The sequence below is a fragment of the Vulpes vulpes genome, chromosome 16 (genome assembly GCF_048418805.1).
Source record: "Vulpes vulpes isolate BD-2025 chromosome 16, VulVul3, whole genome shotgun sequence".
NCBI classification, from domain to species: Eukaryota; Metazoa; Chordata; class Mammalia; order Carnivora; family Canidae; genus Vulpes; species Vulpes vulpes.
Window position 1 is genome coordinate 90376055 of NC_132795.1, and position 5585 is coordinate 90381639.

Here is a 5585-nt window from a genome sequence, read left to right on the forward strand (position 1 = left end):
CGGCGGGAAACCCGGGGCGGGCGCTTCCGGGAGGCGCGGCGCGAGGCTGCGCCTTCGCTGGCTTAGAGGGTTGGCGGGCGGGAAGGGGCGCCTCTGCGCCGGCCTCGCGCCTCGCCGCCCGGGTGCGCGCTGCTCGCCTCCTACCGGCGAAACGACTCGCTTTGTAGAAAAAAAACAATAGCGCGTTTTCATTCACTGAAATAACACGGTGGTGACGGCGGCGGCGGAAAGCAGGCGATGCTGTCGCGTGGCGACCTCAGGGCAGCCGCGTGGTTCGCACCTGTTACCTGACACGGCTGCCCCGGAGCCCGAGAAGGGGGAGCAGAGGTACGTTCTGCTGATTGACCTGAGAGCTACCGGGCTTTTTCTTCTTTTTTTTTTTCTTGGTTTGACCAATCAAAGCCCAGAGTTAGGTGGAGCCTGGCCCACCCACCAGTGATTGAAATTGCAGGTGCACGAAGCGGGCGTTTGCTGCAAGGGCCCACCAACTTGAACAGTAGCCGCAGACACATCCCACCTCCACCTCACCCCATCAGCAGCTCCCCACTCAAGATTTGGGCGTTTCAAGAGGCGGCTTCCCCCTGTCCCATGGGACTGCGGTGCAGCCTCAGCCACCTGCTACCTAAGTCCCTGCTGCCTCAGGCTGAGGCTGCCGTCACCCTCTCCTCCCTATCCTTCAGCCTCGTCGTGCCCAGGAGCCCTAAGCTGCGGCATGTGCTGCATGTGCTGCATGTGCATGTGCTGCCTAGAACTTATCTCTGAGGTCTGAGCTCATTTTCTTTTTTTTAATCATTTTTTCTTTTCTAATCAAGCTTTACATCCATCATGGAGCTTGAACCAGGACTCTGAGATCAAGAGTCACACTCTCTACTGACTGAGCCAGCCAGGTACCTCTGAACTCTTCTTACCAAGCGTTTCTTGCATATGGAGCTGGAGTGAGTATCTGCAAAATCCCCCATTTCCCCACCTCCTTCAGGCTGTTCTTTGTTTTGGCTGAGACTTGCTTTGCATACTGGAACGGATACTGGTTGGATTCTGAGCAGAAGCTAGAGCTAGAAGCTTATGAGGTATATGGATGCCATAAATATAGGGACTTCTAGTCATTCACATGCAGATGGTTCTGTGGCCACAGTGCCCCTCTTGGGGCCTGACCCCAAAACAGCAAGACAGACCTACATGCTGAAGCACTGCAAATGGAAGATTAGAACAGAATAGAGGGGATAAGTATGGAGGACCGGTCATGTGTGTATGTAGAAGAGCAGAAAAGTTATTTGCCAACAATATTCTAAATTTGCAGATACCTAATGATATAGCTGCAAAGTATATAGGGCAGAAATGGACAGATTTATAAGAGCAAAATGACAAATCTTACGTCATCATAAGAAGAATGGATTCTGTACTTTTGTATTGAGAGGTAACATATGCAGTGAATTAAACATCTTAAATGCATAGTTGAATTTTGACAAATACATACACTCATGAGATCATACCACTACTAAGATACAGAACATTTGCAGAGAAAGACAAATACCATATGATTTCCCTCATTTGTGGAATTTAAGAAACAAAACAGATAAACATATGGGAAAGAAAAAAAAGAGAGACAGAGGGAAGCAAACCATAAGAGACTCTTAACTATAGAGAACAAACTGAGGTTTGATGGAAGGAGATGGGTGGAGGATGGACTAAATAGGTGATGGGGATTAAGGAGGGCCCTTGTTATGATGAGCACTGAGTGTTATATGTAACTGATGAATCACTAAATTCTATTCCTGAAACCAAACTATTCTAGTTAACTATGTGTTAACTAGAATTTAAATAAAAATTTGAAATAGCAAAGAAAGATACAGGACATTTCCATTATTCCAGCAAGATCTCTTGTGCCCTTCCGAGCCTATCCCCCATTCCATCCCTTTGACTGTTCTAGAACTTCACATAAATGGAATCATGTAGTATGTACTCCTTTTGCTTTCAGGTTTTTTGCTCAGAATATTAGTTTCTTTTGGTTTTTATTCTTAATTCATCCATGTTGTGTATATGAGCAGTCTGTTCATTTTAAAGTGCTGAATAGTATTCTTTGCTGAAAGATAATAGCTTTCCAATACTGGAAGAATTTTCTTCATTTTTAATTTTTTGTATGTGTGTGTGTTCTTTATAATGTAAGAGTTACAGACAAGGGATACTCTTAAATTTAATCTGCACTATTAACATTGTCTTTTTTCACTTTTTTCTTAAAGATTTTTATTTTTAATCTCTACTCCCCACTGTGGGGCTTGAACCCACAGCCCAAGATAAAGAGTTGCACACTCTACCAACTGAGCCAGCCAGGCACCCCACTTTTTTACTTTTCAAAGTTTATCCATATACCTGTTGATGGTTACTTGGGTTGTTTCCTTTTTTTTCTTCTTCTTTTTTCTTTTTTCTGTCAGTTTGAGTCAAGAAGCAGACACTAAGGAGTTGGAAGTGCAAGAGATTTACTGGGGGAAATTCCTGTGAAAGATAAAGGGAAGAGTAGGAAGTCTCCAGGCCAAGATATAGTCTAACACCTTAGAAAAGAGAGGGAAAGTAGAATAATTGTGTTGGAGGAGGTTGAAACTGCAATGTAACTCTGAGAAAGCCTCAGCCAGGTAAAAAAAAAAAAAGAGCTCTGGCACTTGGAGTAAAGAAGTGATGTTAGAACAACATAACCCTGGGATTCTTCTATAGAACAACTGCAAAAAAAGATCATTGCTTCAAAAACAAACAGAAGCTACTGAAATAGCTGAAATGTACAGAATGCCTAGAAAAATTGGCAGATATGAGCAAAGCAAATCTGGAGGTTACAAAGCCTTGGATAACAAAACAAGTAACAGAAATTCTTGGGTTTGAAGAGGATGTTGTGACTGAGTTTAGTCAACCAATTAGAAGTGAAGGACTGAACCAAAATAGAAGTTACTCCTTGAATTTAAGTAAATAGTACCATCACCTTATTAGGTTACAGCAGAGTAAGCGTCCCATTGTGCCTCTGACCCAACTCTTTTGGGTATATTTGGAGACTCCAGACTCCAATATTATGAGAATCAACCTGACTGGGTTTTTGAATGGAAAAAAAAAGAGCTGGAAAGTTAGTTTATGGGAGAACTTTGGCTCCTCCTATGAGACATCACTGGAATACTTTCTGCTTTCCCAGATCTGAAGAAGAAATAAAGCAGAGGCAGAATGAAAAGAAAAATTGGTATTTATGAAAAAGCAAGGTGAAAACAAAGATAAAGAGCAGAAAGAAAGAAAAAGCAGCAGAGAGAGAGAAAGGAGAGAGTCTTCCTGAAACCCAAGAAGACTCCAATTGGTCTCTCTTTTCCTGCCCAGTCAGGAGAGAGAGAAAGCACAATTATGTTCAATTTCCCCATCAGAACCATGAGCCAGAGTCCTTCCCCAGCTCCAGAAAAAGAAAAACCAGCATTCCCAGAATCTTCAAGAAAACTAAAAAGAACCTTCAGTACAAGTCGCCACTTCAGTGACATCCTGAAAATTCCCCAACCTGAACCTGTACCAGAGCCTGGTATGAACCTTTTCGGGGGGAAAAAAAAGAAAAAGAGTTTTGACCAAGACACTATTCTCCTCATGCTTGCCCTGGTTGGCTCACCTAGCAGCAAGCCATGCCTAGGGAGGTGGCTATCTCCTTGAACTCCATCAAGGCTTAGAAGAGAGACAGAAAAAAGTGCTCATCAGCATCCTTGTCTAGAAATAGCTCATTGTCTGCTTTGTCTGGTTGCCAATCACAAAAAACATCTGGCTCCCTCAAAAAAACTTGTAGGTTATGTCCTTCACATGCCCTCTGAGGAGAAGGCACCAACATCTCCAGCAACAACACCAAAAATTCATTTCCTAACCTCCCAGCAGCCAAGCTGTACCGACAAGCTCATGTTTCTGTATCTCTAAAGGAGACCTTCAGGTAAAGGGACACAATATAAAGGTAATGAGAAAAGAGCCCCTCTCGCCAGCCCCAAAACCTGGAAAAGAGTTCTCTGAATCCAAAGAACATAAAGGTGGCAAAATGGTTGCCACAGATTCTGTGCAGCAGAGACACCAAACCAGATGCCAAAACCAGCAGTCTTCATCTGACTCTGGATCCTCCTTTTAGATGATGATGAGCGACTCATGGGGTCCCATTTGAAAAATGGTGTGGATTCTCAGGCCTCTTTCTCACCACGAAAGCCAAAGGGCCAGGAAGAGGATTCCCTTGTGGTAGGTGGATTCCCTCCTCATCACCAGTAGAGGACGCCGTTTTCCTCCTCACTCCTCTTCAAGACGCTGGTCTTCCAAGGTCTTCCATGATGTTACCAATGGAAGAGCCCCCTTCTCCTACCCCACATCAGTGCTCAATATTCTCAAGACGGTCTCCAAAACAGATGAGATGTGTGTTTCTTTTCCACCTCCTAAACAAGGGCATCACCATCTCCACCCAAAGCACAGGGTCTTTCATTCTTCACCCCCCAAAGAAGTCGGCAACAGACTTCACCTGCATTGCTATCAAAGCATGGGAAAGAGTCTTCCCTGAGCCTATCTACCTAGAAAGAGCATTCGATCTCCCAGTGGCCTCCGGCTCCACAGACCTCAGATCTCCTGAGCCAGTAGCTAAAACCCCCAAGCACCTCCATCCCCTGTCCAGTCTCAGTCACCCTCTATAAACAGATTACCCATGTCACTGATCAAAAAGACTGAAAGCCTGCCACCAAACCCATTACTGCAAGGAATCCCAAAGAAGGACGTAGAAAGAGAAAGATGAAAGAAAGAAGGAAAGAAAGAAAAGAAGAAAGAAAGAAAGAAAGAAAGAAAGAAAGAAAGAAAGAGAAAGAAAGAAAGAGAAAGAAAGAAAGAAAGAGACAAAAGTATAAAAGAAGCAAAACAGGCCCCCCCAAAAAAGAAATATAAGAAGGAAGAGGCTGTGGCTGCAGCTGCTACAGCTGTTTTTAACCCCTGCCACAGCTGCTGTTCCTATAGCCATATCAGCACAAGAAGAACCAGGGCTGAGCCAGAGACTAAGAAGGAGATGGGAAGCTGAGGATAACCTTCATGACTTAAAAAGCACCTGTGGGGGGCTGAGATCAATATGAAGGCTCACATGTCCCAGTCATGGATGGAAATGTCTTGTTATTATGTAAAGTTTATTTGGTCTGTATGCAATCTGATATTGAAATTGCAAAAATGTGTTTTAACTTTAGACTATAACATTTGTTGTAATAAATGCTAAATTGATGTTCCAAGGTATTAATACAGGGGCAGAGGGCCATGAATTTACACTAAAAACAGGGGATGAACTTCTGATACATGCTACAAGGTTGATGAACCATGAAAACCTTATGCTGAGTGAAAGAAATGGCCACACACAGTCTGATTCCACTTATATGAAATGTCCAGGATAGGCAAGTCCACAGAGACAGAAAGGTTAGTGGTTTCCCGGGACTGGGGAGAGGGTAAATAGGGAGTGACTACTAGAGGGAATGGGGCTTTTGTTTGGGGTGATGAAAATGTGCTGGGGGATCCCTGGGTGGCTCAGCGGTTTAGCATGTGCCTTCGGCCCAGGGTGTGATCCTGGAGTCCCGGGA

The 5585-nt window shown here is 44.1% G+C and overlaps 1 long non-coding RNA gene across 2 annotated transcripts; it reads left to right on the forward strand.

Annotated features, from left to right (window-relative positions):
- The first annotated feature begins 18 nt into the window (after positions 1–18).
- On the forward strand, positions 19–4860 carry LOC112915281 (uncharacterized). 2 transcript variants are annotated; one of them, XR_011997861.1, is made up of 3 exons: positions 19–327; positions 813–935; positions 3170–4860. It is a non-coding gene; the product is annotated as an uncharacterized lncRNA (long non-coding RNA). The 2 variants fall into 2 exon arrangements; XR_003234036.2 differs by lacking the exon at positions 3170–4860 and adding an exon at positions 2430–2515.
- The last annotated feature ends 725 nt before the right edge of the window (positions 4861–5585 follow it).